At 37.4% G+C, this 12,730-nt stretch overlaps 1 long non-coding RNA gene across 1 annotated transcript in view; it reads left to right on the top strand.

The window, feature by feature from the left end:
• LOC110255744 overlaps window positions 1-12,413 on the top strand; it is a 209,836-nt gene extending 197,423 nt beyond the window's left edge. The window contains exons 4-5 of the long non-coding RNA XR_002336487.1: window positions 9,303-9,336; window positions 10,336-12,413. This is a non-coding gene — a long non-coding RNA (uncharacterized LOC110255744). The remainder of the gene's footprint in view (window positions 1-9,302; window positions 9,337-10,335) is intronic.

The following is a 12,730-nucleotide window of genomic DNA, read 5'->3' as shown; positions in this document are numbered from 1 at the left end:
TTTGTCTTTTTGCCTTTTCTAGGGCCACTCCCTCGGCATATGAAGGTTCCCAGGCTAGGGGTCTAATAGGAGCTGTAGCTGCCGGCCTACGCCAGAGCCACAGCAACGTGGGATCCGAGCCGCGTCTGCGACCTACACCACAGCTCATGGCAACGCCGGATCCTTAACCCACTGAGCAAGGCCAGGGATCGAACCTGCAACCTCATGGTTCCTAATCAGATTCATTAACCCCTGAGCTACGACGGGACCTCTGCATCTCATTCTTATCTTTCTAACCCCATCAATTTACACTCTTCCCTATAACTGCTTTACACTATTGCCCCAAAGGCTCATGCTTTCCTCTGCCCTTTTCCTTGGTACATGTCACTTCATCTCTCTGGAATTCCCCTTTTCTCTTATTTTCCCAGTGAGATTATTCATTAAGAGCAATTTTATTTCTTTCCATCTAGAGCGCCCCTGATTCTCTTCATGAGGCCCACGACTCCTTTCTCTGTACAACCGCCCTTCCTTACATATACCTCATTGATATACTTGTTGTAAAGCATCACAGCCTTTTCCTTAAAGGGCTGTCTTCTGCTCTGGACTGTGATCTCATTCAGAGTAGAGGACTCAGTTTCATTCTAATCCAGCTGAATTTTCACCAGCACAACCAAACGTAGTAAAAGTTCTTTCACCACTACCTAAAGATACTCTTAAAGTATTCTTAAAAGTTAATTGCACTTATCTAAATCAGTTAATTCTCTATCATACTAAATCCTTCATCGAATGGCTTTCTACTGGGTTTAGGTATATATACCTTATCTACCCTTCCAGACTGTCAAATCTTGGAGGCTTTTTACTTTTATCAATTATCTTAGGGTAGGAATTACCTTCATGGCTCAGCAGAAGCAATCCCATTAGTAACCATGGGGTTGCATGTTTGATCCCTGGCCTCACTCTGTGGGTTAAGGATCTGGTGTTGCCATGAGCTGTGGTGTAGGTCACAGATGCGGCTCAGATCTGATGGTGCTGTAACTGTGGCGTAGGCCGGCAGCTACTGCTCCAATTCAACCCCTAGCCTGGGAATCTCCATATGCCGCAGGTGCGGCCCTAAAAAGCAAAAAATAAATAATAAAAATTTAAAAAAATAAAATAAAATTCTCTTAGGGTGGATCAGTTCTCATGTAAAGCTAGGTAGTCCAGTCTAGATAGTGGCAGCATTTATTACTAGGCCTGTGATATTATCACTGGGATAGGAAATTCACAGATGTCATGAAACCAAACACTTTTTATGATTATTAAAGAATTCTGAACCAAATAGAGAAAAAAAGTGTTTGATTTTGAGCTAATTAATTCACACTCCCACTTCTCACAGATAAATCCATTATTGGCTTTGCATTCAGAGCTTTGGTTTGTCACTTTGAATGTTGTGTAATATTTTTGTTATTACTCTCTGGAAAATGCTCATGTAGGTGTAGTCATTGATTTTCAATTCTTATAGCAAAATTTAATGAAAATTCGTAAGATGTATATTTTCTTTTTTTTTTCTTTTTTTTTTTTTAATTTTCCCACTGTACAGCAAGGGGATCAAGTTATCCTTACATGTATACATTACAATTACATTTTTTTCCCCACCCTTTGTTCTGTTGCAACAAGAGTATCTAGACATAGTTCTCAATGCTATTCAGCAGGATCTCCTTGTAAATCTATTCTAAGTTGTGTCTGATAAGCCCAAGCTCCCGATCCATCCCACTCCCTCCACCTCCCATCAGGCAGCCACAAGTCTCTTCTCCAAGTCCATGATTTTCTTTTCTGAGGAGATGTTCATTTGTGCTGTATATTAGATTCCAGTTATAAGTGATATCATATGGTATTTGTCTTTGTCTTTCTGGCTCATTTCACCCAGTATGAGATTCTCTAGTTCCATCCATGTTGCTGCAAATGGCATTATGTCATCCTTTTTTATGGCTGAGTAGTATTCCATTGTGTATATATACCACATCTTCCGAATCCAATCCTCTGTCGATGGACATCTGGGTTGTTTCCATTTCTTGGCTATTGTGAATAGTGCTGCAATGAACATGCGGGTGCACGTGTCTCTTTTAAGGAGAGTTTTGTCCGGATAGATGCCCAAGAGTGGGATTGTGGGGTCATATGGAAGTTCTATGTATGGATTTCTAAGGTATCTCCAAACTGTTCTCCATAGTGGCTGTACCAGTTTACATTCCCACCAACAGTGCAGGAGGGTTCCCTTTTCTCCACAGCCCCTCCAGCACTTGTTATTTGTGGACTTATTAATGATGGCCATTCTGCCTGGTGTGAGGTGGTATCTCATGGTAGTTTTGATTTGCATTTCTCTTATGCTCAGCGATGTTGAGCATTTTCTCATGTGTTTGCTGGCCATCTGTATATCTTCTTTGGAGAAATGTCTATTCAGGTTTTTTGCCCATTTTTCCATTGATTGATTGGCTTTTTTGCTGTTGGGTTGTATACAATTGCAAAAAATGAAAAAAAAAAAACAAAACAAAACACTCAAGCAGATAATAACAGGAGACCATCCAATAAGATGTATATTTTATATTATTGCATTGATGACATCTTCTAGAGGAAAGGTCAGCAGCTGGTGTGCTGGGTTAATCCAAGTCAGAGGACAGCCCAGTTGGAGCAGGACAGTCAGCACAGGATCCAAAGGGAGCAACACAGGAAGTCTGAGAGGACAGGGCAAGAAGACTCATATTCCAGGTTCATGATCCAGAGACAAGGAGAGCATCTGGACACCTCCAGACCAGTCTCAGCTGTCTCTGCAGCATCTTGCTCAGCTGCTGCATCCATACAGGCTCCTGCAAAAGCAGCCTTGAATCAAAGGATTAGTCAGCTTCGGCTAGAGAAAATTTAGTTGCTCAAAAGATGGAACTTTTTAGGTCCTTGTGGTTTTTCGCAGTTCTGGAAAAGTTGCTTCAAATATTTATCCAGATGCAGGTTCCTTGGATCATTGTTTTAGAATGAACTTTATTAACTAAACTTGATCCAGGAAAACTCTATAATCAGTTTTGTTATTAAGAAACTTGATTTTCATTTGATGCATTCCTTCCTTCATTTATTCATTTCTGGGACGTGGTCCAAATCTTATATAAAACATACACAGAAAGAAAGAAAACAAGTGGCCTCTTTATATAAACTTTTGAAGAAGGAAATGAAGCCACCCAAATGTGGCCTATGCCATCTGTGGTCTGTGATAAATAGCAAAACTAACATTATATTTTTTCTTTAAATGTTAACTATAAAATATAAAATCCTGTTTATTAGCACCAGATGTCAAGCATGCTTATTAAAATGCCATGGTTTATTAAATAACATCATTTTGGACTCACTGAACTAGTAAAGACTTTTTTTTTTGCGTTTATGTTAAATGTCTAAAATTATGCATTGCTTACTACTTCTGTTCAAATATGTGAATAGTAATATACATATACCAACATTTAAATTTAGAAGTAGAAAGATATACATCATGGGCTGAACTGAAATAGTTTTTAATCCACAAAAGTAGATTTTATGTTTATTGAAATTTTTGTATTATACTAAAAACAAGAATTACTTTCTATATCTCAGATCTAAAGGGAATTGGGAGAGGATCACATAAAAATAAAGAGTAAATTTTAAATTATAGTGTGTATTCTCTCTAGACTTTTCAACAGCTTTTTCTATGATTTTCATAGTGTAGTTATTTGTGAGGAAATCTGTTTTCTTCTGTTTCTCCCCACACCCCCACTAAGGATTACGACAGCCTTTTCTCAGCCTGCATCAGGGAAGGGATAGTTTTGACAAGTAGGTAAGAACCGCTACATAGAATTTTTGCAGAAATCAAAAGTCTCAGAAACTTCTCCATAAAGCTATGCTTGGGATATTTTGAATTCAAATTTAAAATCAATAATGAGAATTTAGTATGATTATTAAAGAACATTAAATTTTCGTTTTATTTTTTTCATGAACTGATACTCTGGTTGAGCCTCTTTTAGCAGAGCTCTTTGAAATGACTCTTGACGTGCAGATTATAATGCGTCTAATATTTCCTTTTCTCTTTCATTGTTACATATAGTTTGAGCACGACCTTTTAAGTAGCCAACATGAGAGAGATTAGAAAAAGGTTTTTTGAGATATAAATTCACCTGCATCACAGTCAGTCAGTCTTAAATTATTTGGGCCAAAGTCAGTGTGTCATACTCACATCTCTTATAATTGTCTGAGGAAACCAGCTTTCCAGTGGTAATCTGGTGATTAACCTTATCTGTTCTTTGCTACTTGGACATTATTCTGTAAGGTTTAAATCAGGGTCACTGCTGAATATAATTTACTGAGTTTGAAACTAGCAGGTGTATTCTGGACAAAGTAAAGAGCAAATAGTAAAATGGCTTACATCTTTTCCCAAGAATTTATTTACTTTGGGATTTTATCTGCTGCTTTTGGTTTTAAAGTTTTACTACAAGGGCACTAGGAACAAATGCACCCTTTGTGTTGTAGGAACAGCAGGTGTTGAAACAGCTTTTTGGTTTCACTTGGACAATAGTGGTTAATGTATTTATCGACTTGATTGATCATCACAAGGCCCAAGGGCCATAGCCTCCCAATAAAAAATTATCTGGATGTTTTTATGATTATCCAGTGTTGTTCTATTCATTAAATCTACATATTTGTCTATGTGGCAAGGGATACATATCTGGGTAAGTTTGTTCCAAAGAGCAATTGTGTATTAGATCCATGTTCCTAAAACTAATTCCTAAAGTGTTGTTATTCTTAGACTGTCTATATTAACATGGATTTATAATTGCTATGGCTTTAGAGGTATTAAAAACTTATCTTCAGGGAATCTTACCAAATGAGACAAAGTGACTCAAACATACTTCAAAGGAATTTACTAGGATTTATCTATAGGTAATTCTAACTGTTCTAGAGTTTCTGAATCTCCAGAGAGATAATTACCTGCCCTTCCTTATCCATCTATAGAACAAAGAAAAGGGGTCAAACACCCAGCCGAGTACTAGAAATGTGTTTCTGTATGTCGACTAAACATTCAACAACTAATAAACTTCCAAAGGAAGAACCCACTGGTTGTCTAGAGATTTTTACTCCAACTGCCCTGGCATCAGTGGGTGACATTCTCCTGCATTCTTCTCCAAAGGACACCCTTCCTTCTTTATGTTTCTGGAGCCAAGTGTAATCTCTTGATGACTTTAGTGGGTATAAATAATTATCTCCAAGTTAGTAGCAGTTCCTTTATTATCTGCCCATTAGTCACATTTTGGATCTTAGAAATATCTTCTATCTGGATTTGCAAACAGAGGGTTTTTGAAGTGTAAGGTAGTGGGAAGCTAACAAGTGGCAATAGCACATGTGCATCTAGAGATTTCCTTGTGTGTTTTTCTTTTTAATTGTGGAAAAATACACATAACATAAAATTTATTATTTTAACCATTTTAAGTTGACAGTTTAGTTGCATAAGCACATTCACATTGTTGTGCAATCATCACCACCTTCATCTCCAGCACTCTTTTCATCTTGCAAAACCGTACCCACTAAACAATAGCTCTCTATTCCCTCCTTCTCCCAGACCCTGGCCTCTAATCATTTGCAGAGAAAATTATTATGCTAAAGCATTGCTATATATCCATCAGGAAATATATGTTCACCATATTTATGGATGTTTTAGAATGGACATAGCATAAAAATATATCTATTTATTTATTCTTTGTCTCATCAATTTTCCTGGGAAAGGAGTGTCCCTTCACGTCTGTGTCTAATTTTTCATGTATTATTGAAATGGTTACATGCATTAGGGGTTCATTTTCAAATATCTCCAACATCTTTAAACTTTAGTAATACTTTCCAATTTTTTTTCAAGGAACACTTGATTTTGTTGCTTTAATTTCATGTGTTTAATTTCTACTTTTTTTCTCATTATGACCCTTAACATTAGTATTTGTCGTAGTTCATATGCATTCATCAGATTCAAACTCTGCACCTAAAAGGTGCATTAAAAATGCATCATTCTGTATTTAGAACTAAATGATACTTAACCACACTTTTGTCAAATACTCTTATCTGGGAATCCCTATTTCACCTGGGTTGCATTGATTTGTTTTGGAATCAAGTAATCTGACTTAGTTCTTCTGTCAATGATTATTTATTATTATTAACATTTTAATGTGTGAGTCACTCTGTTAACACTCAGTCTCAAGGAGTGGTTGAGGAAGCCTACTTACTATACTCTATTTTCTTTTTAAACCATCAGGTTGACATTTCTCTGCAGCAATTGGTCTTAGCTCATGTGTGAGAACTTTTAAACATCTGAGCTTGAAGAATCTCAGGGGGTTATTTCTACACTGAATGATTTTTAAAACATTATGATATTTAAGAATAATTCTTAATATTTTATTGTGTTCAGGTAACAAAACTTAGTTTTAAATTTCATCCTACTTTCTATTCCAAGTCAAATGGTCATTAAATACATTTTCTTCTGAATCAAGTCAGACCCATTTAAATAGGATGTACTACCCCTTGAAACATGATGTTGAGAAATATGGAGAGAGCTTTCTCCTCCTCTGTGTCACAGTGTCTCGGTTTTTACCGTTAGAGGTTCAGTACTTGGTGTTTGTTGTCAAATGATGCCCTTTAAAAAGTGAATGTCCTTGGGAAAAGTGACTCTTCTCATTTTCAGTCATTAATCCTTCTGTAGAGTTGCTTTTACCTATTGTAAATATGAACAGTGATGTAAAATAGGGTGAGAGAGAGAGAATAAAAAATGAGGTAGGAGGAGCTGTGGTATCAAGGACAAAGCTTTAACTCCATTAGCATTTTGCCTCTTTCATCCCTGACTCTTGTAGAGTATTATTAACATGATGCTTTGAAAAAGTTCGTAAAATTTGTCTCCGTTTTTGAGAAGTTCCTTCAGTATAATCAACAGATAGTTACTGTTACATCTCTTGTATGCTACACTTGTTGCTCAGCACGTCATATGAATTATTGCACTTACTCCTCAAAAGCAACGCTGTTTGCTTGATGAGGAAATGAGGCTCAGAGAAATACGGTAACTTTATGAAGGTCGTGCAGCTATAAAATGCCCTTCTGACTGCTAAATATATGTTCTTACCTTCTAAACGATTTGTTCTTAGGGTAACGGGGAAGCATTGAACAGTTTCAAGAAAAGTGACATGATCAAATTGTATTTTAGAACGTTCACACTGGATGTGAATAGATTGGAGGGAAATAAGACTAGAATCAGGCTAGAAGATAGGAAGCTGTTAGCTGTTGTAATTATCTGAGCATGACCTGAATGCTGCCTGGGATATGGATGTGAAAATGAAAAGAAGTAGATGGAGGCGTTCCCGTTGTGGCTCAGTGGTAACGAACCAACTAGTGTCCATAAGGATGCAGGCCTCGCTCAGTGTGTCGGGGGTCCAGCCTTGCCATGAACTGTGGTGTAGGTTGCAGATGCAGCTTGAATCCCATGTTGCTGTGGCTGTGGCTATGGTGTAGGCCAGAAGCTGCAGCTCCAGTTTAATCCCTAGCTTGAGAACTTCCATATGCTGCAGGTGCAGCCCTAAAAGAAGAAGGAAAAAAAAAAAGTAGATGGATTCAAGCAAGATTTGGGAGCAGGCATCAACAATTTAACTGGAAGAACAGGAGGATCTGGGGGTTTCTGATTGGAGCAAGTAGGTAGATGATTGTTTTCTTCGGTTGCAGCAGCTATGACCAAAACACCATACACTGGGTAGCTTAAACAACAAATATTTGTTTCTCACAGATCTGGAAGCTAGAAGTCCAAGATCAAGGCACTGGCAGATTTGGTGTCTGGTGGAAACTCATTTCGTGTTTTGCAAATGACCATTTTCTCACTGAGTCCACACATGGTAGAGAAAGAACTCTGAGTACTTCGTCCTCTTTTAAGGGCATGAATCCCATCATGGGGGATCCATCCCCATGACTGCATCTAAACCAAATTACTTCCCAAAGGCCCCACCTCTAAATACCATCACGTCGGGGGTTTGGCTTCAAGAAATGAATCTGGGGAGGGGCATACACATTCAGTCCATTGCAATGGCAATGCCTTTCTCCAGGATGGGAACACAGAAAAAGGATCAATTTTGGGCTGGGTTGAGCTAATGAACATGTAGCTAATGTTGAGCTCTGAACATGTGGTATATGAAGTGTCTATGAAACGTCCAAGCGCTGATGTCCAACAATTTCCTCTATTAGCCTGGTGCTCAAAGAAAGAGACATGGGGAGAGATATAAATCTGGAGGTTATCAGAATACGGATGGAAAGCAGGTGAGATCACCCTGGAAAAAGTGCAAAGGGTAAAGGGAGGCCAGGCCTGTACCATGTCTGAAAAACAAAATAAAACAAAAGCAAATGAAATCAACATGCAAGAAGGCAAAAAAAAAAAAAAAAAAAAAAAAAAAAAAAAAAAATAGGGGATGGGGGAGTCCACCAAAAAAAAAAAAAAAAAAAAAAAAAAGTGAGAAGGAGTGGCTAACGAGGTAGAAGAGACAGCAGGGACTGTGTGGGAGAAAAGGAGCCCAGAAGGATAAAGTTTCAGGAAGCAGGAGAGCTCAGATGCCTTGACTGCTGTCACATTACAAAGAGAGAAAGTGAGACAGGAACTGGTTTCAGGAGATTGTGGCGACAGGAGGGTGGAGGAGTAGATGACCAAAACTAGACTTCAGTCTTCTTCTAGTTGCTAATGGGCACATAGTATTGTGTAAATCTTTACATAAGTCAGAGAAAAGTCAGCTTCATGCATCTTCCTTGTCAATGAGTGCTTTAATAACTTTTTTTATTCCAGATGATTTTTGTACACTGAAATCATTCAATCCTAATACGCTAGCTGGCATTTTACTTTCATTTCTGGAGGCCATTCAATTCTAAGTTTACAGTCTGATTTTTTTTTTAACTCAGTGATGATATCCTTGATGAAAGCAGTGTAATTTTATTTATTTATTTATTTATTTATTTATTTATTTATTTAGTCTTTTTGCCTTTTCTAGGGCCGCTTCCTGCGGCATATGGAGGTTCCCAGGCTAGGGGTCTTATCGGAGCTGTAGCTGCTGGCCTACACCAGAGCCACAGCAACGCCAGATCCCAGCCTCGTCTGCGACGCACACCACAGCTCACAGCAATGCCGGGTCCTTAATCCACTGAGCAAGGCCAGGGATCAAACCCACAACCTCATGGTTCCTAGTCAGATTCGTTAACCACTGTGCTACAACGGGAACTCGGAAAGCAGTGTAATTTTAAAATACTAAGAGAGTTTTGTTTTTTTTATACAGGTGCTCTCCAACAAACGAAGCAAAGAGAGAGCAGGTAAGTCTTTCTGATGAAGTCTGTTTTACTGTTTGTTTATAAAAGTTGTTTGAAGAGCCTTGCCTAGTCACTGTGGGTTTAAGCACAACACAAATCTTGCTGAAAAAAATGATAGTCATAGTATAATGTTAAATCAAAGTATATCCTTATCTTGAGACTGGTCAGTTCACTTAGTTTTCTCCTTGTTCTCATGCAGCCATACCGTGGGTTAATTCCCGTTTTGTATAGTTAGTTCCATACAGAAAGACATTTTCTTTGCAGAACCAGACCTGTTGTGATCATTTTGCTCCATATATAAATATCAAATCATTATGTTACACACATGAAACTACTATACTGTGATATATGAACCATATCTCAAAAATTTTAATGAAATAAAAAAAGACATTCCTTTGCATAACCAGACTTTACCTTGAAATATATGTTATAAAGTAGTAACCAAATAAAAGATTACACCTGTACCAAAACAACTGTTCAGTAGGTGAGTCCTCTTGACAATAAAAAACGGTAGCAATGTGTATTTGTAATTACACAAATTTCTGTATTTGGAAATACTCTGCATAAATGAAAATGTTTTGCATCTTAATTTTTGAATTTTTTATGTCAATAACTACAAAAAAATTTCCCTGAACCCCTACTTCTTACCAACAGTTTATGAGTTGTTGTTTTATTCCAGTAGTTATTTATTTGAACTGTCATTGTGGACACATCATTCTGAATCTCCTCATTTGTCCTTGCTTCATATGGTCATTGAAATGCTTCTTATACAAGGAGGGAAATCACTTCAGAAACTGTGTGTGATTCCACTATGCACAGTCTTCACATGTTGAAGACAATGTGTTCCTGGAAAAGTTCAATGAAAATATTAAAACTTCTTTTCTCTGAATTAATATCTTTAAAGCCTTTTTTGAAGTAATCTTGTCAAATAATGCCACAAAAAGTAATACTGTAATGCTGTTCCTGTCTTCATTGGTAACTATATTGTTTTCGTTTTTGAAGCCCTCTTTTTCTTTAATCTGCGGGCGAACACTTTTAGATCCTTGTTCAGAAACTCAAGATCTCGGCTTCAGTTCAAATTATCACCAGCATTAGGTCTCTGGGATACAGACAACTGCTGTTCTATTTCTCGGGGAGATTCGTAAGGAGACTTTTACCCTGGATCACCAGGCAAAGTGAGCAGCTGGAACTGCCTCATAAACATGTCTTTGGGAGTGTGCTGGACCCACCAGCTGTACCAAAATCACCAAACAGAAACTTCCGAAATGTTTGTAGCATCGAGCATGGACAACTTTGTCCATATCCACTTTTATATTTGATAGTTTAACAGTATATAACCATCAACCACCTGACACCTAAGTGAAAAATAAGCATAGCTCTCTTTAAAAATCATATGAAAGTGTCCTAATTATAAATTGTGCCATAAGTAGAACCCTCTTTGCTTCATCCCTCTTGTTGAAATTCAAACCAGAGCTCAAGGAGTTGATCTTGCATTTACGTCAGCGGCAAAGACTATGCTTCACTGTTTGCTCCAGAAATGACCAAATGAGGGATTTACACAAATAAGCATCATGTGAAGGTTTTAATTAGAATGTGACAGATTTATTTTCTTTTTATCATAAGCAAATCCAACTTGTTATAGTTAAAGGATATTTTCCATCATATGAAAGCTACCATCAAGAGAGCAAATAAGAAACAACTGCTGTTAACTCCTGGCAGAATTGACAAGTACTTTTTTCACAAATCTCCCATGAGGAAATTCTGCTTTGATGGCTCTGATCCAGTGTAAAAGTATCAGATTGGATGTGGAGCTTATCTGCAGGTATTCAGGTATCATGCAGTGGGGGTTCAGTCTACCAGAGACTCAATTTTTAGCTGCTTATCTACTCTGCCAGCTAGTGTTTCATCTTGACAGAAAAAGAAATGAATAGGCAAGCAGGCCAGCAGAAACTAGAAAAGAGTCAAATCAATTTTCACATAAATATTTATGGAAAACACTCTGGGAGTAGGAAATATCGGTGAAGGATGTCTGAGAACAATTTTTCTGCACATGTAAATCAGACGAGAATTTTTGAAGCCTAATTCAAATTTCCATGCAAATGTAAAACAGTCCATAAGGTTGGGTTTTTCAATCACAACTTTCCTCTCTCTCTCTCTCTTTAAAATCTCGTATTTCAAATTAAGTTATTTTCACAATTTAAATTTTTCATGGTCATTCCTTCCCGTTGTTTGTAAAATGTGACGTTAGCTCCCTCATTTTTGGCTTCTCATCGTTGCTTCTTGACTGGAGTGTTTAAGAGCTTCTCTCTCTATGTTTGACCAAAGATGTAATAAGAAGGTCAGACAGAAGAAGCTCCTCGATATTTAGGGATGTAAAGTGTAACCTGACGTAGAAAAAGGATGTACTATGACCCACTCTCATTGTTTGCCCTTGTAAGGTGATTCCTGAGGATTCTTGTGTGTTATAATGGCCTCTGACCCACATTTTCCTCTGGCTTCAGTCCCTGGAGAGGGATAAGTAGGGAACCCGACAGCAGTCTCGAGCAGAAAAGCCGAGGCCCAGTGAGGTGGTCCATAGGCCAGTCGATGTTGTTACTTAACTACTAGATTAAGAGAAGATGACACTCAGTGATTCTCTCTTTAAAAGAGTTTAAATTGTCTGCCAGGACCAATATATTTCAGCTTAATGGTATAAAAAACATCATTTGTATGGTAGCAGCAGAGTAAATTCTCTGAGTTGATGCCTAGCATACTGTGACCTTTGTGAGATAAAAAGTCAAAATAGAAATGATTGGTACGTATGACTTCCCTAATGGAATAAAAATTAATTCATTTTGCCAAGGGGAAGAGGGAGGGAGTGGGGTGGATTGGGAGCTTGGGGTTAATAGATGCAAACTATTGCCTTTGGAATGGATTAGCAATGAGATCCTGCTGTGTAGCCCTGGAAACTATATCTAGTCACTTATGATGGAGCATGATAATGTGAGAAAATAGAATGTGTACATGTATGTGTAACTGCGTCACCATGCTGTACAGTAGGAAGAAAAAGTTGTTTTGGGAAATAATTAAAAAAAAAGATTGTAGTTACTGGTTAAATGATAAATAAATAAATAAATATAAGAAAAATTAAAAAGAAATTTAAAAGTAAAAAATAAAAATTATCTCTATTGAAAATCAAAAAAAGTGAATATGAATGTTCATAAATATATACATACTTTAAAAACTAATCCTTATGGCTATAGTTGATTTAATCTGCCTTAAATTTAGTTTCTCATGGTACAGATTTTTCCTTTCTTCAAATTTGTATATAGGAGACCAAAGCCAAATTCCAGCATTGCTCACTACCAAGAGTATCTGAATAGTGCACTGATAGATTGTTCTTTGCATACCATGTATA

This window comes from Sus scrofa, chromosome 11 (genome assembly GCF_000003025.6).
Source record: "Sus scrofa isolate TJ Tabasco breed Duroc chromosome 11, Sscrofa11.1, whole genome shotgun sequence".
NCBI classification, from domain to species: Eukaryota; Metazoa; Chordata; class Mammalia; order Artiodactyla; family Suidae; genus Sus; species Sus scrofa.
This window is presented reverse-complemented; position numbering and strand designations above follow the sequence as displayed.